Source organism: Pinus tabuliformis, chromosome 1_1, assembly GCF_031772625.1.
Source record: "Pinus tabuliformis cultivar Carrire ecotype Pingquan chromosome 1_1, CPIR1, whole genome shotgun sequence".
NCBI classification, from domain to species: domain Eukaryota; kingdom Viridiplantae; phylum Streptophyta; class Pinopsida; order Pinales; family Pinaceae; genus Pinus; species Pinus tabuliformis.
The window spans coordinates 982,727,507-982,749,591 of NC_142297.1; the positions used below are offsets into that span (position 1 = coordinate 982,727,507).

At 41.5% G+C, this 22,085-nt stretch overlaps 1 protein-coding gene across 4 annotated transcripts in view; it reads right to left on the minus strand.

Moving 5' to 3' along the window:
- Positions 1–22,085, minus strand: part of LOC149217804 (uncharacterized) — a 164,738-nt gene that overhangs the window by 140,421 nt on the left and 2,232 nt on the right. The window lies entirely within an intron of this gene.

The window sequence follows — 22,085 nt, forward strand, 5'->3', positions numbered from 1 at the left end:
TCTAGGCAAAATTGAGGGGTCAAACAGAGGCCCCAACTCAGCCAGTAGCTAGAGCCTAAAGGAGCTAGAGGAAAACTGAACCGAAATTCCAAGGTCAACATTTCGCCAATTCCTTCGTGGGTTTTTGTGGTTATTGGTGGAGAGCCTGGGGTTGATTTCCCGAAATTTTTTTAGCATCTGAGGAGGCCCTAGCAACAGTTCTTTGCAACCAGCAGCATATTTTCTGGGTAGTTTCAGTCAATGTCGCAAGAGCCATCCCCCCCAAGGATCTAGAGGCAGAACCACATCCCGTACGAATCTGCCACTAATCCTTCAGCAGAACCGCGGATCCGAAAATCGGATCTGCGGTTCCACCTTTTTTTGGCGATTCCTGGAAAATTGGATCCGTGGGGGCCCGATCCGCAGTTCCTGCTACCCGATTCGCAAATCTAAAGAGGATCCGGTGTGGATCTATGGAGGTTCGAGCATTTATCCACCGCAAATCGCCAGCAGATATGAGAGAAGGTGGACAATTCACATGGTTATGCGGGATTTTTTTTTTTGAAATTTTGAACTGCTATGTGAGGAACTACACTTTCCGAATACTCCCAAGGTGCCCCTTGATGCTCCCTAATGGTAATGTTAAATTCTTAAAGTAAAAGGATAGAAATGAAAGATAAAAGAGATAAATGTTTGACATTACCATGAAATGACTCAGGATGTTTGTGAGTGGTTCCAACCTCATCAGACTTCACATGGAGAAAATAGAATTTCATATCCCATTCAAAATTTAGCAGACTTAACAGTTTTTAGGACTAATGGGATTGTGGTGTTTCATTGTATTATATCATGTATGAGGGCATGTGGTTGGCATTTAATCAAGAGCACCAAGCCCTATATGTACCCCAGTGTTGGTGTTGTTGATTGTTGAACTCCTTTGTCATGGCCTTAGCAATTATGTACCCTTTGTGGTGTTTCATTGTATTATATCATGTATGAGGGCATGTGGTTGGCATTTAATCAAGAGCACCAAGCCCTATATGTACCCCAGTGTTGGTGTTGTTGATTGTTGAACTTCTTTGTCATGGCCTTAGCAATTATGTACCCTTCACTCAAGTCAAAATCATTGATCAGGCATGTTAAGCTTTCTCTACCATATTATAAGGCTTGGATTAAGTTGTTTGATCAAAATTAGGCAATGTTGACTAATATCCCTATAGAATTGAAGTAGAGGCAAAGGCTAGACAAGAGAAGAGGAATCTAGATTCTAGATGGTTGATGCTGGAATAATTAATCATTGATGTACAATGGATGCCATATCTATCTTGATTTATGTAAAAATATACATCTTTTCATGTCTTCTACAACTAATTTTGTATTTTGGATGTTTTTTAATATAAATGTAAAAAAAGATAAAATATATATATATATAGTAGACGCTTTGCCTCTTAGATTTTTGGGAAATGATGCTTCCGCATTCCCGCTTCCAAAAAGCATCCCCGCTTAGTGCAATGTTGGTTTCAACGCAGAGCCAGGTGAGAGCAGCAACAGATTTGAGAGGGATTTCTTATTGTTCATTTGGGCTTAACTAGCTTGCCTTGAGCAAGCCCAGGTGCACTCTTTCCAGCACCACATTGTACCCTCTTATTTATTAATAAAATGGCTTAGATCAGTTCAGTTCATGGAGATTCTGGTTGCTAAATGTGTTGTGATTTTTTGTATGAGTTTCTACTATGTTTGTTTTGTTTAACATTGAATATTTCCATTAGGAATATTACATGTCTGGTCTCATTCCTTTAAAAAGACAATTCTTCAAGAACCATCCAGGATACCAATTTTAATAAGGATTTTAGGGATTGGGAAACTCATTCACAAGCCATATTCCCTAAACCTGACCCTCAAATCCTCCCTTCCTTTCCCTAGAATACATTGTAACTTGCTTAGAAAGCGAACAAGCTCCATCCTTCAAGCTCTTCCGAGAAAGGGATTATTTGGGTCACTTGTATCCATTCATTGATTTATCCCTCATCGGTGACCCCACAATCTACCTATTAGTTTTTTGGTGGCATCGAAAATTCTCTAGCCTTGAAATTTGGTGGAGAGGCTAAGGCACATGAGTTCTAAAGAAACCAGAAACCGTTTGGTGAAATTCCACCCAAATTATATTTTATTAAAATAATTAATATTTTTAATCGGTTTCCTAAACTTAGGAAAATTAAAATATTAATGGGTATTAACCAAAATATGGGTGACAATGATCTAGAAGGAGGATCAAGTCATGTTTTAATCTTGGTCGTTGATTAGAGACTTAATCTTAGTCATTGATTAGAGACTTAATCTTAGTCGTTGATTAGAGACTTAATCTTGGTCGTTGAAGACTCAATAGGGAAGTATAAGATGGAGGCTTGGGATTCAATTGGAAACACGCACAGAGAGAACGAATTGATCTAGAGTTCGATTTCTGGGGATAGGAAGCTGAGAAATTTGAACTAGGTGATCATTCTGCAGCAGAGGGTCAATGAGAATCTGGGAGAATGACTTTCCGAAGAATACAAGGCAGGGAGAGGACAGAAAAACGTCCAGAGGAGGGTTGGCGCTGACCTACACAGTGTTGACGCAGAGGCAGTATAGTCAGTGAGGGGAATTTGAAATTTTGCAGAGGGAATTCGATTTGCAGTTGTCGGGATCCAAGGTGTGAGATTGGAAGAAAGAAAGTTGAATTCTCAGCCAGCAGAAGATCAAGAGCAGAGAGGCAGCGTAATACCGAGCAGGGGTAACGCAATTTGATGCAAAGGCCATCAGAGGGTGATGCAGAACCTCATAGAGCTGAGGATCAGTCACTATTTCTCCAGTGACAGGGTGAGATCATTTCATCAGTCTTTTGTCCAGTATTTTCTCTGTAAAGGATTGTTAGTTGAGCATCCTAGATTTGTATTTAGATATTTCTCCTACATAATAATAAACCCTCAGAATTGTTGCATCGGTTTTCCCACATTGGTTTTTTCCAAGGACTATTTTGTCCAAAAATAACTATCCTATGTATCTTGTTCTTTGCTCAGTTTTCTGTTTCATGAGATCAAATATTTAATTAGCGTAGGCTGCAAAAGTAATTTGCTTCAGTATTCAAAAGAATAACTTGATAATGTACGTTAAAAATCAAGTAGGTGAAGTAGATTCAGATTTGCTATAGTACAGGTTCCTTGAAGTGTAGGAATTTTCACATGGTATCAGAGCATTGATTTTGAAACAGGGAAGAGTAGATCCAGCGCTAAGCAGTGAGGCTGAAAGTTGTACTTGACAGCAATTCGAATCCCCTTGAAGGGATTGTGCAATCCTTGCCGAGAAGCAGATCCAAGGAAATCTCTCTCAGAGAGTCGACAGAGAGGTACAACTTCTAGTTTGTGAGTTTGCAGAGGCAGAGGGAGTGACGCAGAGCCTCAGTGCAGTGCTAGAAGGGTGCAGTTGCTGTCGGGGCAGAAATCCGCTGGAAAAGAACGAAGACACGTAGAAGGGGAAATTTCTCCTCAGAGAACTTTTCGCTAGAAAATTCGAATTTCTCACTCGCTGAGGAGCTGAGCCGTGCTAAGTAGTGACTAGAGGAGTTAGTTCGACAGTTGGGTGAAATGGCATCGAATGGGCTCAGACATCAGGATAGGTTGGACGGAGCTTCCAATTATGTCATATGGAAGACCAGAATCTTAGTTGTTTTAGAGGAATATGATCTCGAAGCCCACATCAAGAATATTGTGGTTGCTCCTGCTGACAACGATCAAAGGAAGAAGTACAAGGCTGAGCAGGGGAAGGCAAAGAGGCTCATTCTCGATGGAGTTCGAGATCATGTGGTCTCACACTTGCAGGGCAAGGATACAGCCCGGGGGATGTGGGAAGCCTTGTCTTCACTGTATAAAGGCTCTTCCGAATAGCGGAAGATGTATTTAGAGCAGAAGTTGCAGCGGACTTTGATGCAGAAAGGAGAAGGGGTGAACCTCTATCTTCAACATCTTCAAGACACTAGAGACCATCTTTCCGTGGTGGGATCCACTCCTCAGTCAACCGCAATGGTGAGGATAGCCCTGAATGGAGTCTCGAATGAATGGCAAGTTTTGGTCCAAAGCATATTGGGTAGGGAAAAACTACCTTCATGGGAGGAGATGTGGGCAGCTCTTCAACAGGAAGAGTTAAGCAGCGACCTAGTGAAGGTCAACCTCATTGGCAGCAGTAGAAGTGGCACAAAGACAAAGGAGGAAGAGGAAAACATAGCTCTAGCATCAAAGGGATAGCAGAACCAGAAGCGGAAGAAGGACATTTCGAAGGTGAAATGTTTCAAATGTGGTGAGATGGGTCACTTTGCATCTCAGTGTCCTTTGAAGCAAAAGGATAAGGATGAGAAGCATGACCCTAAGGTTGCAGCCACAAAGATTGACGAGGAAGAGTATGCCATGAGTGCCCATGCATCTCCAAGAGGGAGATGGAGCGATATTGAGTTGTAGTCAGGAGGACTACATGTGGGCAGGATCCTTGAGGAGTCCACCTCTTGGATCAATTCTTTGCTACGGGAGCCCGAGATTCAGCGGTAGCGACATGGACTTAGTGTCAGATGATGCATTGGATTGTTTGGAGAGACAGATGCAGTAGCCGGAGACCAGAGACTGATCAACGCATAGCAAGGTTGGCAGCAGTGCAGTTGGCACAGTGCAGAAGTCAATAGTAGCGCAAAAGATTCAGAGGGTCAGAGACTAGAAGCAGTCAGATTCCAATATTCATGGTATTATGCTTAACACAGTTAAGTTAAGTTAATTTTGGATGTTGTTCAGTTGCTTCTCTCAACAACTGAGTTGCAGTACGAATGCAGTATTAGTAGTGGCAGTGCTAGCAGCATAGCAAATGCAACGTTTGAGAGGGAGTTGCAGTACAGATGCAACAGTGGCAGTGGTAGTATCATGGGCAGTAGTATAGTGACAGCAATAGCACAGTCTTGGTGGCAGCAACATTGCAGATAGGAGGTGCTTCAAAAGCAGAGCAACTTGCAATGGGGGATTATTGCTAGAGCACTTTCCTCGCTAAGAGGGAATGTTAGTTTTTTGGTAGCATCAGAAGTGCTCTAGCCTTGAAATTTGGTGGAGAGACTAAGGAATATGAGTTCTAAAGAACCCAGAAACTGTTTGGTGAAATTCCACCGTAGCATCAGAAGTGCTCTAGCCTTGAAATTTGGTGGAGAGACTAAGGAATATGAGTTCTAAAGAACCCAGAAACTGTTTGGTGAAATTCCACCCGGATTGTATTTTATTAAAATAATTAATATTTACAATGGGGTTCCTAAGTCTAAACTTAAGAAAATTAAAATACTAATGGGTATTAATCAAAATATGGGTGAGAATGATCTAGAAGGCGGATCAAGTCATGTTTTAATCTTAGTCGTTGATTAGAGGCTTAATCTCAGTCGTTGAAGACTCAACAGGAAAAGTATAAGATGGAGGCTTGGGGTTCATTTGGAAACACACACGGAGAGAATGAATTGATCTAGAGTTCGATTTCTCGGGCTAGGAAGCTGAGAAATTTGAACTAGGTGATCATTCTACAGAAGAGGGGCAATGAGAATCCGCGAGAAGGACTTTCCAGAGAATACAAGGTAGAGAGAGGACAGAAAGACGTCCAGAGGAGGGCTAACACTGGCCTACTAACGCAGAGGCAGCGCAGTCAGTGAGGGGAATTTGAAATTCTACAGAGAGAATTTGATTTGCAGTTGCCGGGAGCCAGGGTGTGAGACTGGAGGCGAGAAAGTAGAATTCTCAACCAGCAGAAGATCCAAAGCGGAGAGGCAGCGTAATACCAAGCAGGGGTGACGCAGTTTGACACAGAGGCCATCAGAGGGTGACGCAGAGCCTCCCAGAGCTAAGGATCAGTCACTATTTCTCTAGTGACAGATGGTGGGCTCCAGTATTGTAGCAATAATGCTACAACTCCTGGGGCTTCCTATCTCTAATTTTATCAACCCGGTAGTTCGTACAAACTTGGAAGCGACGGTGCTGTATGCACAAGTACTAGCTCTTGTCACAGCTGTCACTTGGTCAGCTGGCACAAGTCCGCTAGGGCTCAAGCCAACTTCTATGTGCTCTTAGAAGAAGCTTTCTAAATGATGGACGAAGGCTATCTCTAGGGAAATTGATCTATTTTGCAAAAATGAACTGAAAGCCAACCAAAGCATGGAAACCCTAGTAAACCCTAATCTGACTAGTTTAACCTCTATGGTGCAATAGTGAGAGTGCAAATGTCTACAAATGATGCCATTACTTCTAATGATGTGAAATGCATGAACTTAAACTACTTCCATTGAAAAGAACATTGTTTTTGTATTTTTGCTTAAGTGGATGGAGTGATTATGAATTTGTTTCTTATTAGGGTTTGGCTGTGCAGAGGTGGTGCGAAGAGAGAGAAAGCTTGGGAAAGGTCAGGATGGCTAGGAGAGGTCCCAGAGGGTCCCTAGCATCAGTCCACAGAAGTCTACAACGTTCAGATGCTCGGCAACCAAGTTTGCAGGCTTCTACAGGATGTCTGCAGGGGATCCTACAGGAAACTAAGGAATTCTACAGGAAATCTGCTAACTTCTACAAGATGTGTTGTAAGTGGAAGTTTTGGGTGATGGTGAAGTGATGGAACAGTATGGGTGGATAGGTAAGGTGGAGATGGAGCTTGTGATGACTAAGGGGCAGAGAACCAGGATGGAGAAAGAGTGCACGAAGTGGTTGGTGGATAGAAGGATGGGATCAACGAAAGGTCAAAAAGATGAAGCTACGTGGACAATGGAAGAGTTGGAAGGTGAACGAGCTGAACAGAGGTCGAGTAGGTGGCTTGAGGAGAGGTTAAGAAGAAGAAGAAGGAAGTAGAATGATATGGAGCAGTGTAAATAAAACAAATGACTTATGTCTTGCACCAAAAACGAGAATTCATTAACCAGTGCTACCTGTGCTATTAAACCAATGAACAACGATGTAAATCATGAAGAAAAGTCGTTCATGGAATTGTAATGACGAAGTATGGCTCAAGAGCAAAATGCATGGAAGGATCCACGATTAAACCGACTGTGTTGCAGCGTGCATAAAAGTAGAAAAGACTGCGTTTTTTTTTGGTGGTTGGTATAGACTGCACCCCAATCCCTAAACAGAGATGGCAGTGGAGGCACTAACAACCTTTTCTTGGAGCTCCAGTGGATTACAAACCTCCTATCCTAATCTAAGCAGCTGAAAGTAATTTAACCATAAGCTAATCCTACTCGATCTTATTAAAGAAATCAAATCAGCAACCTGTGTTCTTTGAAATGCATATCAAAACAAGGAAACAAAATGCTGGAAAGAAAGGTAAATAACACTACAAGAAGAGGAGATCTATTGCTTTCAGGTTGGGCCCTAACCTGAGAGCTATAGCTCCCTTAAAAGCTCAGAATTAGATCCAAATCTGCTTGCCTTTATTCATAATCAAAAGTCTAATGTCATGCCAAAAATGGCTTACAAAAACAAACACCGAGCTATGCTCAAAAATTACAATATCAGTCTAAAAGTTCAAAAAGCTCCTAACAAAGGCTACGGCCTTCATATTTATACAAAATGAAGATCAAGCTGGCTTCCTCCATTCGTGGAGCTTGGCTGTCCAACTGAAAGTCAAACTGCTGTAAAACTATTGATCCTGTAGAACGTGTTGGCTGCCTTTAAGCTCGGTGGGGAGAGCTGTTAGAGCTCGGAGTTAAGGTGAAAATCACGAGGAGGGTCATCAAGACTGTGGACAACCTCCCTATGAACCCGCAATGTCACCTTTGCTGTCTCCTTTTGCGTGGTCTTTTGCTCTCTTTAATGCCAAGAACCTGAAATCATCATGTATTAGTCACACAGATATAATGCCTGCCCTTCTTCCTACAAACATCACGAATATACTAAGAAATGAATGCATAAGTGGTAAAAGATGAATGGTTGAACAAGGTAAGTAGGCCAATTTGAGCCCAAATTGTACCAAAAATTGGGGCTCATCAACAGGTGAGATCATTTCACCAGTATTTTGTCCAGTATTTTCTCTGTAAAGGATTTCTAGTTGAGCATCCTGGATTTGTATTCAGATATTTCTCCTACATAATAATAAACCCTCAGAGCTATTGCACCGGTTTTCCAACATTAGGTTTTTCCAAGGACTATTTTGTCCAAAAATAATTGTCCTATGTATCTTGTTCTTTGCTCAGTTTTTTGTTTCATGAGATCAAATATTTAATTAGTGTAGGCCGTAGAAGTAATTTGCTTCAGTATTCAGAAGAATAACTTGATAATGTATGTTAAAAATCAAGTAGGTGAAATAGATTTAGATTTGCTGCAATGCGGGTTCCTTGAAGTGTAGGAATTTTCACATTGTGTTCAGACCATTGATTTTGAAACAGGGAAGCGCAGATCCAACGCTGAGCAATGAGGCCGAAAGCTGCACTTGGCAGCGATTCGAATCCCTTTAAAGGGATTGCGCAGTCTTTGTCGGGAAGTAGATCCGAGGAAATCTCTCTCTGAGAGAGTTGACAGAGAGGTACGATTTCCAGTTCGTGAGTTTGCAAAGGCAAAGGGAGTGACGCAAAGCCTCAGCATAGTGCTAGAAGGGTGCATGTTTTTGCCAGGGCAGAAATCCGCTGGAAAAGAACAAAGACACGTAAAAGGGGAATTTTCTCCTTAGAGAACTTTTCGCCAGAAAGTTTGAATTTCTCACTTGCTCAGCATCTGAGCCGTGTTAAGCAGTGACTAGAGGAGTCAGTTCGATAGTTGGGTGAAATAGCATCCCATGGGCTCAAAGATCAGGACAGGTTGGACGGAGCCAACAACTATGTCATATGGAAGACAAGAATCTTAGGTGTTTTGAAGGAATATGATCTCGAAGCCTACATCAAGATTACTGTGGATGTTCCTGCTGACAACAATCATAGGAAGAAGTACAAGGTTGAGCAGGGGAAGGAAAAGAGGTTCATTCTCGATGGAGTTCGAGATCATGTGGTCTCACACTTGCAGGGCAAGGATACAACCCGAGCGATGTGGGAAGCCTTGTCTTCACTGTATGAAGGCTCTTCCGAACATCAGATGATGTATTTAGAGCAGAAGTTGCAGCGGACTTTGATGCAAAAAGGAGAAGGGGTGAGCCTCTATCTTCAACGTCTTCAGGACACTAGAGACCAGCTTGTTGCAGTGGAGTCCACTCCTCATTCAACCGCGATGGTGATGATAGCCTTGAATGGAGTCTCGGATGAATGGCAAGTTTTCGTCCAAAGCATATTGCGCAGGGAAAAACTACCTTCATGGGAGGAGATGTGGGCAGCTCTTTAATAAGAGGAGTTAAAGAGGGACTTAGTGAAGGTCAACCTCAGTGGCAGCAGTGGAAGTACCACAAATACGAAGGAGGAGGAAAACGCAGCTCTAGCACCGAAGGGACAGCAAAAGCAGAAGCGGAAGAAGGACATTTCGAAGGTGAAATGTTTCAGATGTGGAGAGATGGGTCACTTTGCATCTCGATGTCCTTTGAAGCAAAAGGATAAGGATGAGAAGCATGACCCTAAGCTTGCAGCCGCGAAGATTGACGAGGATGAGTGCCCACGCATCTCGAGGAGGGAGATGGGGCGTTATTGAGCTGTAATCAGGAGGACTACATGTGGCCAAGATCCTTTGAGGAGTCCACCTCTTGGATCAATTCCTTGCTACGAGAGCCCAGGATTCAGCAGTAGCAAGATGGACTTAGTATCAAATGATGCAGTGGATTGTTTGGAGAGACAAATGCAGTAGCCGAAGACCAGAGACTAATCAGTGCAAAGCAAGGTTGGCAGTAGTGCAGTTGGCAAAGTGCAAAAGTCAGCAGTGCAGAAGATTCAGAGCGTCAGAGATTAGTAGCATTCAGGTTCCAACATTCATGGTATTATGTTGAACACTATTAAGTTCAGTTAATTTTGGATGTTTTTCAGTTGCTTTTCTCAGCAACTGAGTTGCAGTACAAATGCAGTGTTAGTAGTGGCAGTGCTAGCAGCGTAGCAGATGCAGCGTTTGAGAGGGAGCTGCAATACAGATGCAGCAGTGAAAAAGTCAACAGCAGCGCAGAAGATTCAAAGGGTCAGAGACTAGTAGCAGTCAGATTCCAACATTCATGGTATTATGCTTAACACAGTTAAGTTCAGTTAATTTTGGATGTTTTTCAGTTGCTTCTCTTAGCAACTGAGTTGCAGTACAAATGCAGCGTTAGTAGTGGCAATGCTAGCAGCATAGCAGATGCAGTATTTGAGAGGGAGCTGCAGTACAGATGCAGAAATGGCAGTGGCAGTGTCATGGGTCGCAGTATAGTGGCAGTGGCAGTGTCATGGGTCGCAGTACAGTGGCAGTGGCAGTGTCATGGGCAGCAGTATAGTGGTAGTGGCAGTGTCATGGGCAGCAATATAGTGGCAGCAGCAGCACAATGTTGGTGGCAACAACAATGCGGAAAGGCGGTGCTTCAAAAGCAGAGCAGCATGCAGTGGGGCATTATTGCTAGAGCACTTTCCATGCTAAAAGGGAGTGTTAGTTTTATGGTAGCAGCAGAAGTGCTCTAGCCTTGAAATTTGGTGGAGCGACTAAGGCACATGAGTTCTAAAGAACCCAAAAACTGTTTGGTGAAATTCCACCGGGATTATATTTTATTAAAATAATTAATATTTTTAATGGGGTTCCTAAGTCTAAACTTAGGAAAATTAAAATATTAATGGATATTAATCAAAATCTGGGTGAGAATGATCTAGAAGGCAGATCAAGTCATGTTTTAATCCTAACTGTTGATTAGAGACTTAATGTCGGCCATTGAAGACTCAAGAGGAAAATTATAAGATGGAGGCTTGGGGTTCATTTGGAAACACACACGGAGAGAACGAATTGATCGAGAGTTCGATTCCTGGGGCTAGGAAGCTAAGAAATTCGAACTAGGTGATCATTCTGTAGCAGAGGGGCAGTGAGAATCCCGGAAAAGGACTTTCCAAAGAATACAAGGCAGAGAGAGGACAGAAAGATGTCCAAATGAGACTTGACGCTAGCCTACGCAGTGCTAATGCAGAGGCAGCGCAGTCAATAAGGGGAATTCAAAATTCTGCAGAGGATATTCGAATTGCAGTTATCAGGAGCCAGGGTGTGAGACTAGAGGCAAGAAAGTCGAATTCTCAACCAACAGAAGATCCACAGCAAAGAGGTTGCATAATACCCAGCAGGGGTGATGCAGAAGCTGCCCAAGGTCGACGCAGTTTGACACAGAGACCTTCAAAGGGTGACACAGAGCCTCCCAGAGCTAAGGATCAATCACTATTTCTCCAGTGACAGGGTGAGATCATTTCACCAGTCTTTTGTCCAGTATTTTCTCTATAAAGGATTGCTAGTTGAGCATCCTAGATTTGTATTCAGATATTTCTCTCGCATAATAATAAACCCTCAGAGTTGTTGCACCGCTTTTCCCGCATTAGTTTTTTCTGGGGACTATTTTGTCCAAAAATAATTGTGTCCTATGTATCTTGTTCTTTACTCAGTTTTCTGTTTCGTGAGATCAAATATTTAATTAGTGTAGGCTACAGAAGTAATTTGATTCAATATTCAGAAGAATAACTTGACAATGTATTTTAAAAATCAAGTAGGTGAAGTAGATTCAAATTTGCTGCAATAGGGGTTCCTTGAAGTGTAGGAATTTTCACAATATCAGGTCTCTTCCCATCGGTGAAAGTTCATAAAGAGAAGGGAGCCTTAGCCGAGGTGACAGTGGTCTAAGTCTCCATTTGTTGCCCTTGGTCTAGCATTTTCCCTTTAGGTCCCCTGCTAAGTTGAGCGGTAACATTTTGGCATCGTTGTCGGGGACACAAAACATGTGTTTTGTTCCCCATATGACATATTGACATATTATTATTGGCGACTCCACTGGAAGAACGAAGTCCTGGTTCTTCATTCGATTTCAAAGTTAATGCTTGTAGGGTGAAGCAATCATCTATCAAGGCACCTACATTCATTCTAGCGACCCCATTTTCAAATATAACGTGTAAAAAATCCTGAGAAATGGACCATTTCGAGCTCCCCCCTCCCTATGATGACCTTAGTCCTGAAGAAGCTCTAGAGCACCCTGACATCAAGAAATGGATGAGAGGTTGGATGCCTAAATTCAAAGGAAGTCCTAATCAAGATCCCAATGTCCATCTTGACGAATTCTCTTGGGCTTTAGCCTTGACAGGGATTGAAAATGAGGACACAATCATGAGATTGTTGGCCTTATCATTTGTAGGCCAAGCTAAAGATTGGTATGATAGCCTCCCCCATGAGATTGCCACTGAATATGAATATTTTGAAGATGTCTTCTTAGAAAGATGGGGTGGCACCCCTCATGAAGAATGGATAGCTCGTAGATACCCCTCTGAGGCAAAGCTACGTGATGAAAGGAATAATCTTGAAAAGAGTCTTGGTAAAGGTGTGGAAGACGCCTCAGGTTCCCCTTTAATGTCTGAAGAGAACCCTCCTCCCGTTACATGTGACAAGACCTTGGAAAGGGGGGTTGGTGAAAGCTTTGGTAATCTAGGTGATGATCAATCTTCGTCAGGTCCACATGATGAACCAAATGACTTTGAGAACATGTGTGTTGAGAAAAATGAGTCTATGGAAAGTGAAGTTGAGACTAACCTTACCTTTCTCAAGGATAGTACTCCTGATGATTCTCCTTTTGAGAACCTTGAGGAAGGTGGCCCCATTAGCCCCTTAGAGGATGACATTGAAGATTATTTCCATATTGAAAAGGAGAAATGGGAAGTTGTTGGTCCTCAATTTGATTGTGCTCCCATTTATGACACCGACAAGGAGGATGAGGTTGAGAGCAGTCCTCCGTTTCTCCTAGGCATTATTTATGAGGACATATCCATCGATACCTTGGTGAAGGAGAATTATTGTTTTCCCTTGCATGAAAAGGAGCAATTGGAGATGATTGATTCTCCTTTTTGGGAAGACCCTATTTTTATCATAGGACTGATAAGGCCCTTGCTCGTACCTACCTTCCTTGTGATTCTGGGAGTATATTCAAATCACTTGAGCCTCTAGAATTGGATTTTCAAAAAAATGGCCCCGCTGAGACTTCACCTTCCCCTTTGCCCTTTTCTATTGTTCATCATCTTGAGTCTTCATCAAGTGATCCCCTCACCCCGTGTCATTTGATCTCAAGGAACCATGAGCCCGAGTATAGTGTCGAGGAAGAGCCCCTCAATGATTGTACTTTACCTCCTCGGACATACTCTCAGCATTTTGATTACTCCATGACCTGCCCTCTCCAAAGTGACCATCACCTTAAGAAACCCATTTGTTGCACCCCTTTTTTCCCTAACCCTTTGTTCCCCTCTCATCACATCCTTGTCGCATCTACAAAACATAATATTGTAGACAATGGTTGTGATAAGGAGTTCTAGAGAGTGATCATTCATTCCACCATTGTGTACCTAGAAGGAAAGCCTGGGACCTCTAGATTGACCTATTTTCTTTCTCCGAGGAATTCAATTTACCTCCGATGGAGATCATATTTTCCCGCCTCCCACCCGCTTCATCCACCATGTGATTATGTCCACATTCGACTTGGGAGTTGTTGCATGAGTAATCATACAGAAAGGCATATGTATATTGATATGATGATATGTTGGTTGCACTGGCATTATGATTACACTTAGTATCAGCCTTACTATATGCATGTTAGGGTAGGATGAATGTTAGGCCCCTATACTACTAGTGTAACCCCTTATTGTTATTAGTACAACCCCTTTCTTATATTGTTGTACCCATGTAGTCCCCATATTGTTACTATTGTGCCCCATAGAAACCCACTATTGTTATTATTGTGCCCTTACATTATTATTATTATGTCGACTCTGATTATCTATGTTGCCAGGAAACGTGGGTTCGGGGACGGGTACGGGGACGGGGACGGGAACGGGAACAGGGATGTCATTTTTTGAAACAGGGTGCGTGGGTTCGTCGGGGGTATATTATAATTTATATATATATATATAATATAAATATTATATTTTATAAATTATAATATATGTGAAATTGTATATTTTTCAACTTTAAACAAGAAAACTAAAATACTTGTGATTTAAACTTTAGATATTTAAGCATGCACATCATTGAACATTCAACATTCACAATGAAATTTCTAGTGTTATATCAAGTGTGAATTGGAGTTTACATATTAATAAGAATCATGATATATGTCCATTGTCATTCTACATTCAAAATTTGCCTTAAGGCATCTCCAAACAAAAACTAGGAAATTTTAAAATACTAAAATAAAAATAGCTAATAGTGAACAATGGCTTCCTCAAGCCATGTCATCAACATCACTCAGATCTTCAGTTAGCATGCTCTCCAGGTAGGAATCACTCTCATCTCGAGGCTCTTTCTCATCCATAGCAACTGGAGGTAGCTCAATAAGGCCATCTGGTTGTATCTCCTCACCCACACACATAACATCATCTGTGTATTGGTCCCATCTCTTGGGAGGACCCTCCTTGTAACGAAGATCTTTTCAAGATATGAGACAAAGTGTGCTATGAATGTACACTAAGTTCTCTGCCTTCTTTGAGCCCAACCTATTTCTCTTTACCGAATGGATAAAGACATAAGTACTCCAATTCCTCTCGAAAGATGCAGAACTAGCTACTTGGAATATTAGGGGAAGCCCATTAAATTAATTAAAAATTTGAAAATTAAAATTAAAATGAACTCCAATGAACCCGATTTTGGGGTTCCAAGTACCCATCATCACAGTTCTTCGTACCTGTCAAGACAAAAGAACCCAATTTTTTTTAATGGAGAACCCAGTTCTTTATAGAAGAACCCGGTTCTTATGGGTTCTTCTCAGAAGCACCCATCCAAGAATCCGGTACTTGGGTTCGAGAACCCGGGACGGGTTCGAGAACCCCACCCCCGGGTTCGGGAACCCGTGCAACATAGCTGATTATATTATGACCCCTTAGACTCCTATATATAGAAAGGAGGTCTTGTCATTTGAATCATCCAAGAATTATTCATTTGTGTAATGTAAAGGAGGTTGCCCCCTCAAAGAGGTTGAATTCTAAGGCGTTCAACTATCTTTTCTATCTTTTTCTGAGCTGGTTTCATAACATTTGGTATCAGAGCTTTGGATTCTAGGGTTTCGCTACACCTAATAGGTCAACGTGGCATTTTCGCTATAACTTTTTTCCTGCGATGTTTCAGAAGCAAAAAAAAAACCCATTTGAGACGAAAGTGCACTGAACCTCAGGTCCGAATTTCAGAGCTTTTCACGCTATGTTTTGCGGAGATATGATCTGAGGAAGTTGGTCTTTTTGCAGAGCCCTGAATTACATTCCAAATAGGTGACCTGGGGAAAATCGTCATAACTTTCTCTCTAAGCATCGGATTGAAATTTCGTAAGAAGGTATAGAAAGAGGACGGACTGTAGTTTCTTGTATATATCTTTCAGAGCCAAAGATCGAAACAGTGACACGTGGCACGTTGTATAAGTTCGCTCTACTGAACTAGTCTATAATCAGGTCACTGTATGAGATTTGGCATAACTCTTCCATGGAGAATCCAATTTGGATTAGACTAGTGGCATTGAAAAGAGGATGTGGAGGGCTATTGCAAGTCGCAATTTCAGAACTTAAAGATCTGAAAGTACAGAGTTACAGTCGTTTCAAGATCAAGCTCCTAAAATCAAGAAAAAGCAAGATGAGGAAGTTTGATGGCAAGGATCTGGTAAATTGGATACTTCAGATGGAGCAATATTTTGATCTACATGGTGTACCACTGTTACAAAAGGTATGTATTACATCTTCATATTTAGAACCAGAGCAATTTTTATGGTATAAAGGGCTTTGCTCTCGTAAACAACTTGTTACGTGGTCAATTTTCACGGAGGAAATGATAGCACATTATGAGGATACAAAGAGCAACACCTTCTTTAGAGCAACACCACAACAATGGGAAAGAGTAAAAGGGCTCTGTTACATAGTGGAAAGTAAAATTATGGAAACAAGGAAGTCTACCCCTCACTACTATAAAGATGGAGTGTTGTTTCTTCTAGCCTTCCACAACCTACAAGGGTTACACCACAACAATTGGAAGAAAAAAGAGAAAAAGGGCTTTGTTACAATTGTGATAGCAAATGCACTAAAGGTCATAAGTGTGTTGAGAAGAAATTATTTTACATAGAGTATGAAGAGGAGAAAGAAAAGGATCAAGAAACATCAAAAGAAGAAGATATACGCCGAGACCCAACCCCAGAGAAAGAAGAAATGAATCAAACCATATCTTGTAAGGCATTGGCAAGAATTACCACTCCTCAAACTCTCAAGATAGGACAGATCAAGAAGAAAAATGTGTAAGAAGTGAAAGATCACATCGAGAAAGAAGAAATGAATCCAACCATATCTTATAATTCATTGGTCAGAATTACCACTCCTCAAACTATCAAGATAGAAGGGCATATCAAAAAGAAAAATGTTCAAGAAGTGAAAGATCACATCGAGCATCAAGAAATGAATCCGACCATATCTTGTAAAGGATTGGAAGAAATTACCACTCCTCAAACTCTAAAGATAGAAGGACATATCAAGAAGAAAAAGGTTCAAGCAATGAAAGATCACATCGAGCATCAACAACAAGTTCTCCAACTTTTAAAGGATAATGCCACTTTGGTGCAAAATCGAATGAAACAACAGGTAGATCAACATCGTAGTGAAAAATGTTTTGATGTAGGTGATTGGGTATTTTTACTGCTACATCTCAAGCAAGCTATTTATGAGAAGGAAATGTTGGCAATACTATATGCACTTAAGAAATGGCGACCTTACCGAATGGGAAGACACTTCAAGGTAAAAATGGATCATGATAGTCTTAAATACTTTTTAGAACAACTATTATCTTTAAGAAAACAAAAAAAATGGGTCACAAATATGTTGGGTTATGACTTTAACATCATCTATAGAAAAGGGAAGAAAAATTTTGTTGCAGATGAACTCTCAAGAAAGGATGAGGATGTGGAAGCATTGTTTTGTGCTATTTCTATTATCCAACCAGATTGGATAAACGAAGCAAGGGATGAATGGAAGAAGGACGAAGAAGTATGGCCACTCATTCAAACGTTGCAGAAGATCCCAATTCAAACAATATTGCCAGAACTTGAAGAGGAAGGAAAAATCATATTGGAACCTGGAGCAGTCACAGAAACAAGAACCCGACAGCTACGAAATCGATCAATTTCAGATTATCTCATCAAGTGGAAGAACTTACCCGCTGAAGATTCCGCATGGAAGGACAATAATTTTATACAGAAGCATCAAGAACTACTCAAGCGTTGAGGACAACACTTTTTGAAGGAGAGGGGCATGTTAGGCCCCTATACTACTAGTGTAACCCCTTATTGTTATTAGTATAACCCCCTTATTATATTGTTGTACCCATGTAGTCCTCATATTGTTACTATTGCGCCCCATAGAAGCCCACTATTGTTATTATTGTGCCCTTACATTATTATTATTATGTCGGCTCTGATTATATTATGACCCCTTAGACTCCTATATATAGAAAGGAGGTCTTGTCATTTGAATCATCCAAGAATTATTAATTTGTGTAATGTAAAGGAGGTTGCCCCCTCAAAGACGTTGAATTCTAAGGCGTTCAACTATCTTTTCTATCTTTTTCTGAGCTGGTTTCATAACAATGAATTGCATACTGATTTTCACATTAGATCTAATGTCATATGATATTTCTCATGGTAAATAGGTGCATATCTACATATTTTATTTTTTGTTGATTTTATGGCCCGACATATAGCATGTGCAATCATGAGACGCCACGAAAGCATGTTGCTCCATGTTTTTCCATCTATCATATGTGCAGGTGACAGGTCTACAATAACCAAGAGATTGGTGGAGTTCTCGTGACCTCCGTTTCAAGTAGCTTCGCCCACTTCTTCGAGAGATCACATCCTAGTTGGAGCCAGATGTTACCCACCATTTTGTGGGTGATATCCCTAGGAGAACAAATTTTCTCCAAGATGATCCTCAACCGGCAGCCATTAGCCCCTTGCAGCCACCAGCTAGCTCATTAAGCCATTTCTCCGCCACCTGAACCATCCATGTGGTCCCTCGCCCATCTGCCATGATCGTATGTTTGAAGGTGGGCCTCTTGAACTTAAAGGTATGCTTTGTCATTTGGTAATTGAGTATTGTAGTTTGCTTATCATAGACACTTTTGGGCATGGATTAATGGGGGGATTCGATGAAAAGAATGGGTTAGGTTTGTGCCCTTGTCCCCTAGACCCCTTTTGGATATTAACCTTGCATTCTAGTCCCGTGAGATCTCTTTTACTGACCATTTGGCTTTAGGGATGGTATTTCATGGGAAACCCTGATTTTGATTGTGTGGTCTCGCTCCCTTATCCGCATATATTACCCCCTTTCCACTCATTATTACCCCGTTCATCATTCCTCCCACCTGGGTCCACATAGGGTTAGCTCGCCCCTTCCCCATGCCCACACCTTGGGTCAGGCTTGGAATGATGCCTCAAAGGTTGATGCAGCTAAAAAGAAAGTAAAAGCATATTTGGCCACATTCAACTGGGAAATGTACCACAAAGTGCAAAAGATGGTCGAGACAAACACATATAACATGTGGGCAAAAGCCAATACATGAGCACTACCCCCATCATCATGGCGATCGACCTGGCTCCTATAGGTTCTATGAGCCTCCTTCATCATATAGGAACACATGATTGTCCCAACCCCTGGTGAACAATGAGCTGCCCTACCCTAAAAGGGGTATCTACTGCTATATCTTATACATCATGCTCTTACCCCTTGAGCCCCGAGCAGTGAATCAAAGAAAATCATAAAAGGCAAAAGGCATATAACGAAGGGAGGAAAATTCAAGGTCAGGGCACCTCATGTACCATGATTTCTCCCTCCTATACATTATAAACCCAAGTGTGGGCTTCCCTTTATTAGCTACCCTTGTACCCCATCATGTGGCCCAGGGTTGCCCCTTCTCTTCACCTATTTCATTCACCTATCTGTCACATGCCACCACCTTTTGAAATATGTACGTTGAATATATCATCCCCTTTAGAAGTAGAAACCACCTAATAGGATACTTGGTTAACCCCATCTGGAGTTTAGGAGACACTGGCACATCTCGAAGCTCATTATGGAAGGGTAGGCCATTATGAAGTCTCCACCTGTGGTCCATGATTGGTAAGCTCACTTACTCAATTTCTCTAATGATTTGTTGTACTGGAAGGCTAGGGGACACATTGGATCTTATGCAGAATTGCAGTTGGTCTATATCTTGGGTTTGGTCTCCCTATATGAGGTCCTAATCTTCTAGAGGGTTGCATTGGCACATGTAAGGTGTGTGTTGAGAGTCATGGGCCTCCACAGCAGTAGACAACACTCCATGGATCCCCGAGGATGGTTAGAGTTGCTTGAGATACTCCCATTGGACGATGAAGATGCAACTGGTTCATTTTTGCCCAGTTGGCCCCACAGATGTTTCATGCACATGGTAGCTAACCTAGGACTTCTAGGACGATGTGGCATCCCCTGCATCATCATCAGAGCCCATGCAGACGATCTACAGGAATCTTCGACTCATTTGGAGACCCGCGAGGTTACTGTTGTGCCCCCACACCCATTGGGAGCACCACAAGTTTATTGTTTGGAGAACAAGGGGCCAACTCCTTGTCCATCACTTTTTGAGGGTCCTACTCTTGATTATGGCACCCATGGACCTCATTAGGCCTCTTAGAGGGCCCTATGACATGCATAGATTATAATTTGATCTCTTGATAGGCTTATTCTTTCACTTGTGAGCTAGTTTGGTGGGCTTGTCACCAAAAGTTAGATTATTAGAACATTATTTTATTTTTGGGGCTTATGTAGGCCAAGGAGGCTAATTCAAACTCCTCATTAATGTATAAAAACAAATGAGATGAGTTCATTTTATCATCACTTTGGATTGGATCTCTTCTCTCTCTTGAGAATTTCGCATTTTTTCTTAGAGGATGAATTGGAGCTTTACGTATGAATTTTGATGTGTGGATTTGGTTTATCTTGTCTTGGAGCTTCTCTATTGTCAAAATGTGGATGGTTGGATATGTTCTATTACATTTAAGTACATGCTTTTAATGTTATTCTTGTTCTACTTTGTCATATACATTGGATTGGGATTTTCGCTATTTTTTGGGCTAATCGTTGCATGCATTTACTGCTTAAATTGTGGAATGTTTTCTCTATATAGCATCTCTCAATGTATGGACCATGTAATTTGAATTAAATTTCCTAGGGATAATTCTATCAATGAATTTATCTTCATAAGTCATCACCATTTGCACGTCAAAGTATAAAAGCTACAAGATTGCTTCTCTTTGACCTAGAAGGCTAGCGAAGTAGTCTTGAGGCCTCCTTGACTAGGAACCAAAGGTCCTCACTCATATTTATCATAGACTCCATTCTCCCAAGACTAAGGCACTGATCTACCAAAAGGTGGTCACCTAAAATCAACTTCTTTTCACCTTTTCCTAGGTCTAGCCAAGTTGGGTCACCTAGGGCATCATTTTCCCGGCAAACTATCCCTCCAAAATGTTCGATCTCCTAGCCTCTCCTACACTAGTGTCTCTTCAAGACCTCCTCCAAATTTGAGGCCATTCCGATGGTGGATTTGTGAAAAAAGCCAAGCCCTAGCTCTGAGATCAAACTTTGCCCTAGCATCCCCAAGGCTAATGCCTCATAGGGTCAATTTAACACCTTTGACTGAATATTCTTTCTTTGATCCTTCCTCCCACCTTGTCCAGGTTTGGAACATCATTGATGCTAAACTCTCACCTCCTAACCTAGGCTGGGTCCACTTGTTCTTGTGTGACCCCGTTCCTTTAAAAAGACATTTCTTCAAGAACCATCTAGGATGCCAATTTTCATAAGGATTTTAGGGATTGGGAAACTCTTTCACAAGTCATATTCCCTAAAACTAACCCTCAAATCCTCCCTTCCTTTCCCTAGAATATGTTGTACCTTGCTTAGAAAGAAAGAAAGCTCCATCCTTCAAGCTCTTTTGGAAAAGGGATTATTTGGGTCACTCGTATCCATTCATTGATTTATCCCTCATCGGTGACCCCACAATATACCAGGGCTCCTCCCATTGGTGAAAGACCGTAAATAGAAGGGAGACTTAGCCGAGGTGACAGTGGGCTAAGTCTCCATTTATTGCCCTTGGTCTAGCATTTTCCCTTTAGGGATCCCCTTTAGGTTCCCTGCTAGTTTGAGTGGTAACAATTACTAAATTAGGGCTTTTTATATTTATTTGGTTATTTGGTCCATAACAAGATAACTATCATTTCATAGGAAGATAAAAAACTAGAGATCAAGGAAGAGAATAATCCATATGATGTAGAAACTAACATAAAAATTGATCTACAAAGAGGAAGAGGGAGATCCAACTCATGCATAGGACAAAAGGAAGACCCATCGGATGAAAAGGGCATCCAACCAGCAAAAAGGCAGAAGACAAAAGCCCACTTTATGAGTATCTAGTTAGAGAACCAACCAAAAACAAAGAAGACCAACCTAAATGATGATCAGAATGAATAAGCCAACAAATTGTGCATGGAATACTCCACTTGATTCTTCTTCAATCTCAGTTTTGCAATTCTAACTCAATCACAAGAAGATTTGCAATAGCGAATATATACGCTCAAATGCTTTATAACTGGTATACACCTAAATTGCAATCTACAAAGACAATATTCTTTTGCACAAAAAAATCAGATTCTATGCAGACGCACAGAGGAAAATATAGGGGCATAATAAATAATAAGTCTAGAATCAAATCAAACGAAAGCAAGGCAACCATCCTCCTCCTCCAAGGGAGGCCATATCCAAGAAAACCAAACCAAAGACATTCAAGATACGAGATGCCTTCTTTGGGCAGATCAATGAGAAGAAGTACTTGAAAGTGGGAAGGATTTAGAAATTACTACGCCCATATGGTTCTCTTTCAGGGTTCAACTTGGACCTTGACAGTCACACAGTTGCC